Genomic DNA, 17127 nt, shown 5'->3' with positions numbered 1-17127 from the left:
AATAAATGTTAAAATAGCAATATAATAAAATAATAAATACATTAACAATAAACTGATATCTAAATAAAATGTTACACACACATACACACACTGTAAAAACACATTATGCACATTTTGTTATGGACATGTCCAGTTTATCAACTAACAGAGCCTGGATCTGCACGAGGACTTCCAGACGAACTCCGGGTGAAATGAAGGGCCGAACAATCACTTGCCGGTCGTGGGAAGCAGCGGGTAGTTGGCTTGTGCCGGCTGTCCCCGAAAAAGTGGCCACAAATGGCCGCACCGCGGTTGTTCGGATCTTCGCGAGAGGGGTAAACCAGCAAAATCTTCGGCCCCTATGCCGTGAGCAGCGGGCGACCAGCGGCGAAGCTCGAATAAACATGTCGCTACTTAACGTACAGGCGGTTGGTAACAAAACCTACATCCTGAACGACTTTATGGCAAAAAACAAGCTAGACTTATTGTTTTTGGTTGAGATATAGATGAAGGTAGGAGATCTCACCGATTTAGGAACTCTTGCCGTACGGCTGTTTGTACTTTAACTCACCGCGAAAAACCGGGTGTGGAGGTGGCATTATGACTATTTTTAAGGATGAGTTTAAATGTCGACAAATAACTTTTGCCCCTTATAACAGCTTCAAGCTCCAAGTGTTTCATATTATGTCAGCAAATCCTGTTACCATTGCACTTGTGAATCACCCCCATTGTGAATGGTGTGTTTTGCACCACATATGACAATGTAGACACTGATCAAACAAAAGGTATTACACATCAACATCATCCAAGCATTTATTTAAAAAACAAAAAACACAATATATTTCTGATAATTGCACAATATAGACACAATTTGAATTAAATGTATAGATTATCATATCTGAATAAAACCAGTTAATTGAGTGTTAATATTTTAAACCAATAGTACATTTGTTTAAATTAGGTAATGCAATATCAGTATTATATATAATAGCTGCTATAACACAAGTGAGAACAGAAATAAATTAATGCATCAAATGTCATAAAAGGACAATTATGGTTGCATTTATTAATAAAAGAACGTTTCCAATTGTTGATAAATTGATTTGGAATAAGAAGAAAGAACACTTCAAGAAATGCTGTTCTAGTAACTAACACCTTTAACACAGTTCTTTACCGTAGGGATACATGGTCTCTGATATCTGTCCACTTGTAATCCTCAAAAATTTCTCAAACAACTGATAAGAAAATATAATCTTTTATTTGTCCCAGTGGGGAAATTTGCATATATACGAGTTGAGTGGCGAAGGTGTTGGGTGGCGAGGATAAAGAGAGGTTGGTGTGATTGGTGAGTAGTGCGATGGTAGCTGGCCTTAAAAGGTTGGGTTCAGGCGCCAGGGGTAAAAACAACCACAATTATTAAATTAAATTCATCGTCAGAGACACTACACATAGGAACGACATCAATTCTATTATATTTATCAAATAGAACAAGGAACTACAAGAAAGTTGATTTCAAATTTTTCAATTCAAGTTTAATTCCAATCATATTACAATTCAGTACATCATATTCAACTCAAAAATAAAAAAAAAAGCAGAAAAATAAATAAATCACAACTATTAATTTCAAGCCCAGAAACATTTACCTTTTAGTTACCTCAACAATAAATGAGTGACAAATAAATAAATCAATAAATAATTCAGATAATTAAATGCAATGCAATAAATCTTATGCAGGAACAAAAATGAATGTAAATGCATTAGAGCAGCCGCATAAGAGCAAAAACAGGCACAAGAAAAAAAAATTAAAATCATCTGTATCCAAAGTTCAACAAAAGAAAAAAAAAACAAATTTGCTTACCATGTCACTCATTGAACTACTGGGCCTGAAACGTAACTCATAACATCACACACAATATTTACAACATAATCCAGAAACTCGAGCACCAAAATAAACACCAAAAGAAAAACCTCCCTAGACAAAAAACTCCTCAAAACATACTAACGTTACATATAATGCCCTGAATTAGCGTCTAAACCACAACATAACCGGATTGGAAAAAGCTCTCTCTCACGCTCCATTTGCAAAACGGCAAATCGCTCTCATCACAACTTCCCAATACTTTACAAAATTCAATAAGGGAAACATATTCCTCAAAAATAAGGATCGTAAGCATTAAAATCAGAAAAGACCGCCGCATTAAATGTAGCATTAGCACATTAATGCAGGGGTGGCCAACCAGTCAGAGACCAAGATTCAAATTTTTTACTGTGTTACCGCAAAGAGCTATATCATACACATGGGCACACTTGAACATCCCAGCCATTCGAACTTGCCACAAATTGTTTACTCAAATGATCTTGCTCCTACTGGGAAACTTTGATGTATTTTCATCCCACTCACATCCCACGTTTGAGAAAAATAGTGTATTGAACTCAAGTGAAGTGAACACGCCGCACGAAACCGGGCAGAGAGCCGCATGCAGCTCGGGAGTCACGGGTTGGCCACCCCTGCATTAATGCAACGCAGCTAGAAAGGCAATACTCACAAGCCCTCCGCTAGAGGGTATAACCGAGAATAACCTGCACCTGACAACAAAGGTTAGCGAGAGATGCAATCACACTTCTTTAAATAACTTCCTACCTGGTTCCCCGTATATACGCTCAACAGCGCCAACCTCAGTACGGAATAGGAAAAGCACAAATCATTGACGACACAGTAGTGTGAGAGTCGGGGGTTATGTGAATATCAGGGTTAATGTGGTGTGAAGAACATGCTGGTGACAGGACACCAGAACTACAAATACAAAAGCACAACTTTTATGTGTGTGTGACTTTAGGGGTCACAAGGTTCTGATCTTTTCGCAAATCATCAGGATGTTGGATATTCTGCAGGATTACCTGGAGTACAGAGGTAACACACACACACATACTTAACCACAGCATACTTTAGTACACAGGTGCCAGTGTCCTGGAGTCTTCACTGCCAGTTTGGGTTTCATTTAAACGTGATCTGGTTTATGGAGTTCCAATGTGTGAAAATATTCTAAACTTAATCCAGAGTCTGGAATTTAAAAGCAAGATCACATAAAAAACCTGGAAAAGTGTGGAAACTGCTGCAGGATTTAAAACTCTTAGTATTTTTAGGTGGATTCTTCCTGAATGACTATGAAATCATTTTTATGCTGGAATTTCCAGCTATATGTGAATGGATCTTTCATCACTTATTGTACCACCTTTTTTCCTGTCTTTTTTCTGATATCTTTCTCATTGATTTTCCTCAGAAAATGCCTGATATAAGGAAGTATTTTCTTTTTTACATTTATTGGTTTTTAAGTAACAAGCTACATGTTCATGCTTTTATCACCTTCTGTGAGATAGTGAAGTAGCTGTGGTTTTAAATGGTTTTAACTTTATTTCGTATAGCGCCTTTAAAAGAAGCATCTCCAAGCGCTTGACAAAAAGAAGAAATTAAAAGATACACAACATCACAGGCACTAAAACTAACCATACAAAAAATAAAAAGCCAATAAATAAACAAAATAATCACATAAAAGCTACCCTAAAAAGTAAGTTTTAAGGTGGGATTTAAAAACACCCAGAGATTCTGCATTCTAATTTCTGAGGGCAGGAAATTCCACAGTTTGAGAGCCAAAGAAGAAAAAGCCAGATCAACCATAGTTTTTAGCCGTGTTGTTTGGACAGTTAGAAGACCAGCTTCAGAAGAGCGTAGAGCACGTGTAGGAATGTAGGGGGTTAACAGCTCACACAAATATTAAGGTGCCAAATTATTCAAGGCCTTATACTGTAAAGTGAGCATGAGAATTTTAAAATCAGTAAGAAAACTAAAAGGAAGCCGGTGCAATTTTTCCACGATAGGTGTGATGTGCTCCCTTGCACTTGTCCTAGTCAGAATTCTAACAGCTGAATTTTGTACCAACTGTAATTTAGTTAGAGTAGCTTTAGGAACTCCAGCCAGCAAAGCATTATAGTAATTAATGCGCGAAAAAATAAAGGTGTTGATTAACTTTTCAGCCACAGAGAAAGTCAACATGGGACGTAATTTGGCAATGTTTCTGAGATGAAAAAATGATGCTTTGACAGTGTTACGAACATGGTGGTCAAATGTTAAATTGGCATCAAATATCACCCCCAAATTTTTTAGTTTAGTTTGGAATTGTAAAGCAGAGCCATCAACACTTAAGGTTATGGACTCTGCTTTACACAACTGATGAATAAGCATCACTTCAGTCTTGTCACTGTTCAGACACAGATAATTTTCAGACATCCATTTCATAATCTCAGCAAAACATTGAAAAAAGAAAAAGACACAGGCATATTGACATTTTTTTGAATGTATATAGATCTGAGTGTCATTGGCATAAAAGTGATAGTTAAGACCAAGTGATCTTAAAAGCTAGCCAAATGGAAAGAATGTAAATACTAAAAAGTAATGGGCCCAAAACTGATCCCTGAGGAACACCAGATTGCACCACACCGACCTCACACTTGCAGTCACCCATCACAACAAACTGCTTACGATCAGAGAGGTAGGACTTAAACCACTTTAATGCAGAATCAGAAACTCCAAAGATAGTCTCTAAGCCAGGGGTGTCAAACGTACGACCCGTGGGCCAGATCAGGTTTAATCCGGCCCGCAAGATGATTTGACGTTTAAATTAACTGCAATTTTTCAATGAAAGAAACTGTGGCGTTGTGTTCTTGAAATTGCACCAATTTTTTTTCTCATAATTTTCAACTAATTTGAAGTGTTTTGTAAAGAGCATTATTTGTGATGTGTTCAGAATGTGCTTGTACTATTTTGGACCAAAGTAAAACAAAGGAAGCAAATCTGAAGTTGTCGTTATTTTTAAGTTATTATGCCATGATTTTACTGGTCCGGCCCACTTGGGAATAGATTTTCCTCCATATGGCCCCTGACCTAAAATGAGTTTGACACCCCTGCTCTAAGCTGGTGACTAAAATTGAGTGATCTATAGTGTCAAAAGTGGCACTAAGATGAAGAAGAATCAGTATAGATAAACGGGCAGAATCAGAAGCCATTAACAAGTCATTAGTGACATTAACTAATGCTGTTTCAGTGCTGCAGAGTTTACGGAATCCAGACTGAAGTGGCTCAAAAAGATCATTAGAGGAAAGATGAGAAAGCAGTTGAGAAGCAGTTTGGGAAGGAATGGAAGATTAGAGATGGGACAAAAATTATTCGGATTATCAAAGTTCATGTTAGTTTTTGGTACAGGGGTGACAGCAGCAATTTTAAGTGCTGATGACACAACACCTGTGTACAGTGAGTTATTGATCATTCTCAAAACAATAGGAGAGAGGGAATCAAAACAAGATTTAAAAAGACAAGATGGTATCGGATCAACTCTGGAAGTTGAGGCTTTCGGTTTTAAAACCATATTACATAGTGACTGAGAGTCATGAACAGCAAAGAGAGAAAGACAGATACCAGAAAATACAGACATATTTAAGGATGAGGTAGCAGAAGAATAAGCGGTAACAATGTGATTATTAGGTAAGTTGAAGCCGGAACATCAGAGAGGCTGCGATTTTTAAGCAGCTTATTGATTGAGTGAAACAGTTGTTTAGGGTTTCTCTGATTACTGACAATTATCTGAGAAAACTAAACAGATCTAGCTGACACCATTTCAGCCTTATATTCGAGTAAGCTGTCATTGCAGGCCTAGTGATGAACAGTTAAACCTGATATACGCCATCTATGCTCCATTTTGCGACACAAAGCCTTCATTGTATGCAAATCATCATTGTACCAAGGAGCAGAGCGGGCAAAAGAAACAGATCGTGATTTCAAGGGAGCCAATGTGTCCAGGCCAGACAGAACAGAGTTCAGCACAGAAACGTTATCATCCAGATCACCAGATAGTCACAACTTAAAGAAGAGTCAATAAAATCTGAAAAATGAGTGGGCTCAATAGATCTCCAAAGCACTCTAATGTGGACCAAAAGTTTTTAGTCATTGTGGAGTCTTATGTCCATATGGATGTTGAAATAACCCAGGAGATGAATTCTTTCAAATCTGAGACAGAGAAAAGACAACATATCTGATAATTCAGATAAAAATTCTCTATTTGTTTTAGGAGGCCTGTAGACTGTAGCTACTGCAGTAGAGAGGGTGGCAGAAACACTTAAAACAAGACATTCAAATGAATCAAATTTGGGGGCAGCCACCAGACGCATGTTGAACTGTTGACTGTGTAACACAATGATACCCCACCTCTACCAGAAAAATGCGGAAGGTCAAATAATCCAGTCAGCAGGAGTTAGTTCATTAAAAAGAAGGCTGTCAGATTCTTTGTGCCATGTTTCAGTTAAACAGACAAGGTCCAGCTTTTGTTCTAAAATAATGGCAGATAAAATGATAGCTTTATTGACAGAGCACGCGTTAAACAATGCTGATTTCAGCAGACACAGGGAGGAGAGGAATCCGATGCAACCTCCCCATACGTGAGTGTTATTAAAATTAACTCCTGTAGGTCTAAACAGCAGTCTATGGGGTTTGCGCAGAAATCTCGGATAAGCGACAGGTTTAGATGTTGAGCATAAAAAGCTCCGCCTTGAAGAGTGATGTATGTAACGCTTAGGTCACAATATTCCAACATGACTGCAGAGAGCACATACATCTTTCACCATATCTAAATGTCTGTTCAGGTTCAACAACTGGTGAAGAGTGTACCTGAGAGCCATTCGGGGAGGGTCCACACCAACAACAGCCTCACAGCGGTGTAAGCAGTGTACGTCCTGGGCCAGGCAACAAAACAGTAAAGTCCAGTAAACAGCACTCAGAGATAAAAGCAGTAGTCCAACATGCCAAGCATGAATCCACATCACGATAAAATAAAAAGACACAAATTGTCTTCACTGGCTCATAGCTAAAGAAACTACTAAAAATAAACGGGAGAGAGGACCGGCAGCAAAACGCACCAGCGTGCCCTTTCAACCGGAAATCAAGCAATCAAGAATAACCCCACAGCCCACCAGTGATTTCAATGTTCTGCCCATTAACAGGAGCACAAGTCCTTCTGACCAATCAGAATCTAGAATTTAACAACACTGTGGTCTAATTCCAGTTAAGCCTACGATATTAAATGGAATACAAGCTTAATAATAAATACAATAAGAACTATAATCTATTCCTTTGTGGTAACAGTAAATCTGCTTCATTACACCACCTCAGTTTGTTACATTCCTTATAAAAGTGCTTATTTTAGTTGGAATGATACACATTTTATTTTTATTACAAATATGACATTTTATTATTTTTATTATATTTTATATTTTGTTACACATTAAAGCTTCTCACGTGAAATATTTCTTGAATCATGGGTTGTGTAGTTAGAGGTTTCACACTGCTCCTACTTTGTCCAGGGTTAACACCTAATCGTGGTGATCTTCATTATCTGATGTTTTACACTGTACATTCCTACAACACTGCTGCAACCTTCTTCTAATTTGTATATTTGAGTATCAACATTCCTGATTGGATAAATTCAGCACCCGGACGCTTTAAATAACGACCTGTCTGATCCTCAGTTTTTGGTGGCTGTGTTGTCAGGCCTGTGAAAGTGTTCCGGTTGCTGGGGATGGACACGGTGGAGGAGGACATTTACTCCCACGCTAACAGCAAGCTCAAAATCTGCAAAGCCGTGATCAAGAACGGAGAAAGTCAGGAGGCTGCTGAGGTACATCTTTCACTTCTATCTTTACTACTACTTCCTCCATCACCTTCACCGTTTCTCTTCCCATGTTTCCCTCGTTTCCCCTGTTTCACTGTGCAGTCAAGTGAAATAAAGAACTTAGCCGACAAGAGCGCGGTCCCGCGTGGGAATGTACAGCAGATCCTGGGACAGTCCAGAGACAAAAAGTGGCTTGCTGAGGATCTGGACATAAATAGTAGGACACTGTAGCTCTCTTTACTTTAGTCATGTTTACAGCTCAGTGATGAGCTACCTAATGATGATTTCCTTTCCTGTCCAGCTCATATGTACATCTTTGAGGGGACGGACTACTCCATAAGCCCCACCGAGGACGAAGATGGCAACTCTGGGGACGAGGGACCCAGTCAACACAGTCAAAGTGAGTTGTTTAAATTTCTTAAACTATACACTAGAGATGAGCCGGATACTCAGCTGAAACGAGTATCCGGTACGGATAAAGCACTTCTGCCAAGTAGGAGTATTATACGAGTAATACGAGTCAATATCTGTGCTCGGATTGAATGAAAATCATCATTGGGTAGCTGATTGTGTCAGCGTTCTGTGATAGGCTAGTCACAGCGCCCCTCCCCTACACACATACAGATGTATTGTGTTGCTGTGTCTCGCTCTGCTCATTCATAGTCACACACAGAACAGCTCTCTGTCTCTCCCTCAGTCACTCGGGTTTGCGGGTCTTTTCCGTTAACGTTTAGGGTTTCTTCAGCTTTTTACTTCGGGTTGTAACGTTAATAATACGTACTTACTAACCAGTAGAGTTCTGGTAAACGTGGGTTCGTTCAGACGTGGTGCTTGCATGGTAGAATGCGACTCGCATTGCGTCTCTGCCTGTCAGAGATTTTTTTCTTTTTTAAACCTTCAGCTGTCTCTAACCAGTAACCCGACACTGAGTGTCTGACACGTTTTTGCTGTATTTCATAAAAACAAAAGGTAGTAAGCTAGTGTTATAAATATTACAAATTAATTACGGGTTAAAGCCCGCCCAATTCAAGACAGGCCCCACCTACTTCCGGGTTAGGCCCCGCCCACTCCGAGTACAGATACAGATAATTCATATGGTTAACAGATACAGATACAGATAATGTTGTACTCGCTCATCCCTACTATACACTCACTAAAAGAGTAGATGTTTATCCAAATGTCATCTATAAAGTCGGAGTAAATCAGTCTTTTTATTATACGGTTATTTATTATAAATTACTTTGACAAAAGTTTCAGACTGAAGTGCACTAAATAGGGTACATGTTCTGCCCTATGTAGTGAGCATATATAGTGAACAGGAGAAGTTTGTAATTCTGAGTCAATGTAATTAAAGTTTAAGAGAGATTAAATTAGTATAAACTTCATATAATACTTACAGCAAAAGTTTACAATTACACGTTTAACCCCCTACAATTGTTATATTGCAGAGAAATTAAACTTCAGAATTTAGAAAAATCCATTTTTAACATTCAAAAGCCATTAGGAGGGGGTACATATTTTAGCAATATGCCATATCGTGTACAGAAACATTTTACAAATGGATTGTAAAACATTTCAGCCACAATGGAGTGAGTTATATTATTAAACTAGCTCTGTGCTTTTAGATTATGTTCTGATTTGTGTACAGGAATGTAGCTATGCTAACGTTTATAGACACGAGACCTTTATTGACCAATGAAATGAATACAGTATTAGCTGATTTGCTGTTTTATTAACTGTAGGGTTCAGTCTCTGAAGAATTACTATTGAAGTCAAGAATTAGTAGAAAGAGGAAAATGCTGCCAAAAAAAGCCAGGGCTCAGAAAGAAAAGCAGCAGCAGCGTGAGGAGAGGGTTGAGTCTGGTGGCTTAAACAATGACCCTGAAGAGCCAACACCAGGACCAAGCTTTCAAGGGCAACCCAAGCAAGGACGAGGAGTGCGCTGGAGGGCTGCTCAACTGACCCCAAACCTAGCCCAGTTTGAGCCTGAGGAGGAAACTGAGCAGGACAGAGAAGGCTGGACCACACTAGATTATGTAAACTGCCCTAATGCAACAACACTAGCTAGTAGTGGGTACCCACTCAGCACATCAGTTGATGAGATGTTTCATTTCTTTGGTGCCTCAATTTAGATGTCCTGAGTCCCGTATCCACAAATCAGGATGTACTGGTCCAGCGCACTAAGATTCCCAGCAATCACAGAAAGATTCACATGCGACAGATTTTACAAACTGAGGCAATCAATAAAGCTGGTCATTGATGACATTCCAGAAGACCTGAGGGAATGCGACAAATTCTGGAAGGTGAGGCCTTTTGACCGCATTCTTAAAGGCTGCAGGTCTCAGACAAGACCCGAGAGCGTTTCTATTGATGAGCAAATGATACCATTTACAGGAGCCTGTCCTTTTTGACAATATCTGCCAATGAAGCCCAATCTAGTTGGCATGAAAAACTTTGTGCTTCACCAGAAGGCATCATGCTCGACTTTGAATTATACCAGGGTGCAGACGCACTGATTGCACAGGTCCAGGAACCAGATGAACTGGGTTTGGGAGGTTTGGTCATTGATCGTCTGTCTGAAACTCTCCATCCTGGTACAAAAGTGTACTGCGATCGGTTCTTTACATCCATCAAAACTGTAAATCGAATGATGGAGAAGCAGGTGTACCAGATTGGTACAGTTATGAAGAATCTGGTTTCTGAAGCAGTACAGAAGCTACCAAGTGACAAAACAATGAAAAAGAATGGAAGAGGTACCTCAGCACAAGTTACCACTGAAGATGGGAAAATTTGCATTGTAAAGTGGTATAACAAGCCGGTGTTGATGTCTGTTGTTTATAATGCATAGCCTGAAGACACCTGCAAGCGATGGGACAAGAAACAGAAACAATGTGTGTCTATCAGACGACCAAGTATGTTCGTGAATACAACAATACAGGTGGGGTTGACCTCACAGACAGGATGATCAGCTACTATAGAACGAGTGTCCGTACCAAGAAGTGGACACTTTGGATGCTCATGCACTTCACAGATGTTGCTTTAGCCAACAGCTGGCTATTGTACCGCCAAGGCCACACAGTACGCGGCACACCAAGAAAGGGCATCATGCAATTTCTTGAATTCCGAATGGAAGTGGCTAAGACATTCTTGGCCCAACATAATGCACAGGAAGACAGTACAGACCTCTCAGAACAGGAAGACAACAAAGACCATTCAGAGCCATTCAGTGTCACTCAGCATGACTTTCGATCTAATGTATTTCAATAGGAAGCATCTTTTGTGTCTGCTCCACGTTTTTCTTTCTGCCACTCGGAAGCATTGTTTTTGCTCATTTGTTATTCATTTTCAAACTTTAAGCACTACATTACTCAACATTTAACCAGGAGATTTTATCCTTGTTTTTTTTGCTTTATATTCTGTAGGGTACTAAACATTGTGCTATGGTTTCTTTTCTGAGAAAAGCCGTTTTTTCATCTATTTGGTATGTCAAATCGGACAGTAAACTAAATACTACAGTACCTATGAGCCTTGTCTACTTTTACTATGTTGAAGATGTCAGCTAAAACTACCTGATGACCCACTGCCTTTCTTTCAACACAAACACGAAAGTGTGCTTGATCATTCAACAATACAATGTCATGATCATCCGTTTTATTTGATTATCCTTCTATTGTGAGAACGGGGGATTAGTTGTGGTTATTAAATAAATTAAAATAAAAATAAAAAATAAATTAAATTAATTAGTGGACGCCCGCATTACCCGTGAGCCTCAGCAGAGACGGTTGCTATGGAGACTGAGCCAGCCCGCTTTGCGATTGGGTGATTTCTGCAGACCGCAAATTCTCCTTCATTGCACTCAAACCACTTCCCAGGTCAGCCACAAGACTTGAATTTAATGATCAAATTTGTTAGAACTGATGCTTTTCTTTGCCATTAGACTCACATGGTTTACAGGATAGAGCAACGAATTAAAGGCCTACCAACGGGTTCCATATTAACAGTAAATAAAGAAGTAAAAAAAAGACGCCTTTTGTGCAGTCATACAGAAAATGGGAAAAACATGAATTTTATTGATTTATTAAGTATTGTAAAGAAAATTGGTATCGCTCACTATCGGGGTTCACATTTTAAACCTTTTTTCAACAACCCTAGCCTTCACCACATAATGAAAAGTTTCTGTTCTCCCTGCAGATCCTGTCAAACTTCACCTTCACCCTATAGATACACCTGATTTCCAAAAACCCAAGGCACTTTTAAGAGCCAATCTCTATCCATCTCTTCATCATTTTCTATCTCTCTCACAACCTCTCTGTCCATCTATATTTCTATCCATCTCTTCAATCTCTATCTGTTATCTATCTCTATTTCTCAATCTTTCCTCTCTTTCTGTCTTTGTCTACTTGTCTGTCTTATCTGTCTCTGTCTGTCAGTCTGTCTGTCCTTTGTATGTCAGTTTGATATAATGCCAGGGGGGTCTACAAAAAAGATTTGTCCATTTTGTCAGGGCATTTTATTTTGTGCACAGAAGATCTGTTGCCATTGTAAAAAGGAGCAGCCTTTGAAGCAGCACCTCAAGAAGACGCTTCGGAGGTTTGATGACAAGCGAGAGGAATGAGTGTTTGGTCATAAGAAGAACCACAACAGTGCATCCATTAAGGATGAAGCCATTATCATGGTAGGTGCAATTCCTTACATGATGTTAAACTGTACAGATCATCTAGGACAGTGGTTTGGCCAGGGACCCTGTGACCCATTGGAGAACACAAGAAACCACGAGGTGGTGAGGACTATCGAGGGGGAGATGGAGCAGACAAGCACTACCAATGGGGAGATGGAGTAGACGAGCACTACCAAGGGGGAGATGGAGCAGACGAGCACTACCAAGGGGGAGATGGAGCAGACGAGCACTACCAAGGGGAAGATGGAGCAGACGAGCACTACCAAGGGGGAGATGGAGCAGACGAGCACTACCAAGGGGGAGATGGAGCAGACGAGCACTACCAAGGGGGAGATGGCGCTTTTAATACACAAATTTTCTAAGCTTCACCAAAAACTTACAGAGGTGAGAGTATTAAATAATGTAGGACCGTAATGACTGTGTTTCCGGTGTTTGTGTGCGCAGCTGAGGAGCTCCACAGGGTTCAACAGCCCTTCCTGTTGTGCAGGTTCAAGGACAAAGTGGAAAAGGACCTGCCAAAGAAATTGGAGGTGGTGGTTTATCACAGGATGTCTTCTCTCCAGAAGTACTACAAAGCCATTCGGAATAAGGACCGGTGTAAGACACACCCACGTACACACAAACCAACAGAAAAGTGCACAAAGTAGCACTGCAACAAAATCTTTTTTTATGTATCTGTATTAATCTATTTTTACATCTAATATTAATACAAATATTCATGACCACATTCCTATTATGGAAAATTATTGATTTTGTTGATAAATACTTGCAGCCCTGTTTAAAAGCTTGAGCTTGAAGTTTGAGTTTATTTGAAATTTGAGTTTAAATGAATGTAGGAGATGAATTTCCTTCCTGTTTAAACTACTGTCTGATTTTCATCTGTCTTTACCTTGTTGCACTACTGAATCATCTGATTCATGACTAGTGGACAGGCCTCATACACTAATGGATCTGAATTGGAAGCATGACTGTCTATAAGCACATGTGCTTCACTCTGAATACCGGGCTCATTGAACTGTAATGACTTTGATACTTTCAATAAACTCCATCCTCTACCTTCACTTCCACAGATCGGAGTATTATAGTCATCAAAACCACTCATTGTGAATATCAGTACACAAACAATGAATAAAATAGAGAGAACAAAAAAAAAAGAATTCTAGAAAGTGCTGTTGGAAAACTGTCCTATGTAAATGTCTCTAAATCTCAAATTCTTAAAGTCCCTCAGTGAATAAAAATAATAATGAACAAAGTTTCTCTCATCCTCTCTTTTTTCAAAAAAAAAAAGAAAATACCACAGTTTCTGTACAAGATTGTGTCCACCTGACTCCAGCGAAAACTTTAAGATGAACCCTCGGCCGCTTCAGACATCATCTTGATTGAAGAAACGACGAGTCACGGCAACAACGTGACTGTGTGTGTGGATGTAATAATTTCACTCAGAGATCAGGTGGATGGTCACTTGGGGTTGCTTTACAGTGTCTGGGGAAAAACAGCACCAAAAGGCTTATCAGCATGTTGTGTATGTGGTTAACGCTGTTATTTAACTACATTTCCCAGAATGCACTTCATGCATGTGTTTCCGGTTATACATGTTCCGGGGCAGACTCTCTACACGTGTGAATAAAGAACAGTCACGTTAAGTCCGTGTGTGTCTCATAAACCTATTAAATGCTTCGGATCGTCTCCTAAGTACACAACACAGCATACAGTGAATCAGTGTCGCACTGAAAGTCTTAACAGCAAGACAAGCTATGAGACTGATTATATATTTCTACAAAGTGCTCGTGAAAATACATTGATATATACACTAGATGTCGCCTTGGTTACGGCAGTACATTGGAACGAATGCGTCAATAGAGTCACCATCTTGGTACAGGGGACCCTCTCTTCTTAATGCATTAGCGTCAATGTTGGCAAAGAAATAAAATCACCATAAATCGTCATGAATGCGATTTTCTAGTTTTTCTTGGTTCGTTCTAACAGTCAGACATGTATTTATCATTAGGTCCAGAGAAAATTTAAGGTTTTGATATTAAACTAATCTACTTTTTTCACAATATAATGCAAAGTGCTAGTAGGTGCAAGTTTATTATAAACTTCAAATGAACAATCACTACTTACCTTATAGCCTACTGCATGCAACACTGCTACAATAGTGTGACTATACATGTTAACTTAAACATTTATATTGTATTGGTTTATTTGGTATCCCTGCAACAACAACACGACCTTACACAGTTTCTTCCAGACACTTTTGCTCTGCAGTTGCAGAGTATGAACCTTTATGACATGGTGTTTTCTCAACTTATGAAAGGTCCAGACAACCAGTGACATTAAGCTAAAGTGATGGTTGTCTATGCCATCTTGAGTCTCAATGTGATCACAAAGGCCAAATATGTCATATAATACATTTTATTTAATTAACATACGATAAAAAAATCCAAAACCTTTTCAGACAATGTCATTAAATGTCTTTAAGTGAATAATAATAATAAGAATAATAATAATAATAATAATATGTTTAATTTATATAGCGCCTTTCCCAAGCTCAAGGACGCTTTACAAGGTAACATACATTTACGTCGGGCATTTGCCCAGGACGAAGGTTCATACATATACGTCGGACATTTGCCCAGAACGAAAGATCACATGCAGCTGCATGAGATAATAACAGAAAACAGGATTAAACACAAGAACATACAGTACAAGAGATAGGACTCTACATAGTACACAGTACATACACCATATTTCAGAAAAATTAAGGACTCCTAATATATATCCATTTACTGGTAGTGAAGGTTGAAAAGGTGGGTCTTAAGCCTTGATTTAAATTCAGACAAAGTGGTGATGGTTCTGAGTGCAATGGGTAGGGAGTTCCATAGTGTTGGAGCAATGACAGAAAAGGATCTGCCACCTGCAGAGGATAAACGGTACCTAGGAATACAAAGAAGTTCAGAATTTGAAGACCGAAGTGATCGTGAAGGTACATAGGATGAGAGAAGATCGGAAAGATAGGGGGGGGAAAGATCATTTAGTGCCTTATAAGTGAGCAGTATGATTTTATATTTTATGCGTGATGAGACTGGCAGCCAGTGAAGATCAAATAATATAGGGGTGATGTGGGCAGATTTTTTATTGGAGGTTAACATTGTGACCAAGTGAAGTAACTTGATAAAAGAGCATTCTGCTTGTGTTAAGTCCAGGACAATCTAATAAAATATGTTTGACAGATAAGGGAATCTTACAAAAAACATACATAAAGTTTGGTCTTCACCTTTAAGCAAAAAAAAAAAAGTATGGGTCAATTTTTAATGTCCTTCAGAATATACAAACATTGTCGGTTTTCCTAACTGTCAAAAACTAATGGGTAACTAACATGGATTAACTGCGGTCGTTAATAAAGGACTGAAACAAACCAAAATAACCAGAAATATAATGTTGTGACATTCAATATCATAAAACACATTCTCACTTGTGAAATGTAATCTCTTGCTGTCTGGTTTTTAGATTTCGTTCCAAACGCAGCACAAATATCCGGGCATTTGAAGTACAAGAGCACTGTACAAAGATGGCGGCGGTTTTGACGCATTTTTAAGACCCCAAGGAGACAGGTGTAGATATCTATGGTGAAAATACAGCATACATTAAATAAAATAAAATAAAACACTAATACAGACAATTCACATTAATACAGTGAAGATATAAACTCAAGTAACCATCGTTTTACATATTGTGTATAAATGAAATGAGGAGAGGAGAACGCAGCCCTAAAATGGCGCAGTTACATGTGAGAGCACGTGCGAGCTCAGAACACACGTGTGCTAATAACTAACACTCAGCTGGGGCTAATATTTTAACACAGAACGTGACAAAACTCAATAAAACACATACCTGGGAAAAACAGCACCAAAAGGCTTATCAGCATACAGTGCATCAGTGTCGCATTGGAAGTCTTAACCGAATAAACAGAAGTTCGGAGTTTACAAGCAGGCCAATTAACACACTCTTCATACTCAAACACAACTAGGAGCTGACTGACAAAATAAGGAAACTTTTGTATAGTTTATCGTTCAAACTTGGGCTTGAAAATTATCCGAACTTAATTATTAAGACGGAGCAAATCATTAATGCGACTTACCAGCAGCATGAGCTATGAGCTATGAGACTGATTATTTAGCTCCGCCCCCCGATATCATGTGCACAAGTGCTAGTGACAACAGCCAATGGTGAGTTTCCATATTTATGCTGAATTAAACAACTATTTTTAAATATTTCTCTTTTTTTCCCTTTGTTTTACTGTTCTTATTTTCCTGAAGCCTGTTTATTAATGATAATTTACAGTTTAGAGTCCATTTCAGAATGATTGACACTTGTATTGCCATACGTAACATTTTTACTTTTCTAAAACGAGGGCAATAAATTTAAAAGTTACCATAGAGACAGATTAGAAGAACAGAGAGTTTAAATAAGAGTTTTAAATACTTGTGTTTACGTTTTCCTGGCTTCATAGTGCTAGCTCCGCCCACAGCAGGAAACGAGCTGCTGAACTCCACCCCTTTTCCACCCAACTCCACCCCTTTACCTCATTTCACAGTAATTTAAACAAAAAGGGCAGCTTTACATGCAATTGTAATTCATCTCATATGCAGTAGAGGGCAGTAATTAACTATAATTTAATGGTTTCTTGTTCCCCTTTGCTGGTTTAATGCCTAAAAGAACCTCTCTCTCTCTCTCTCTCTCTCTCTCTCTCTC

General features: G+C 38.9%; 1 long non-coding RNA gene across 1 annotated transcript; it reads right to left on the bottom strand.

The window, feature by feature from the left end:
* Positions 1-15121: 15121 nt before the first annotated feature.
* Positions 15122-16404, bottom strand: LOC132844201 (uncharacterized). Its single transcript, XR_009648339.1, has 3 exons — positions 16267-16404; positions 15848-15996; positions 15122-15309 (listed from the first exon to the last, which is right to left on the bottom strand). It is a non-coding gene; the product is annotated as an uncharacterized LOC132844201 (long non-coding RNA).
* Positions 16405-17127: the final 723 nt, after the last annotated feature.

The sequence above is a fragment of the Tachysurus vachellii genome, chromosome 4, assembly GCF_030014155.1.
Source record: "Tachysurus vachellii isolate PV-2020 chromosome 4, HZAU_Pvac_v1, whole genome shotgun sequence".
Lineage (NCBI taxonomy): Eukaryota > Metazoa > Chordata > Actinopteri > Siluriformes > Bagridae > Tachysurus > Tachysurus vachellii.
This window is presented reverse-complemented; position numbering and strand designations above follow the sequence as displayed.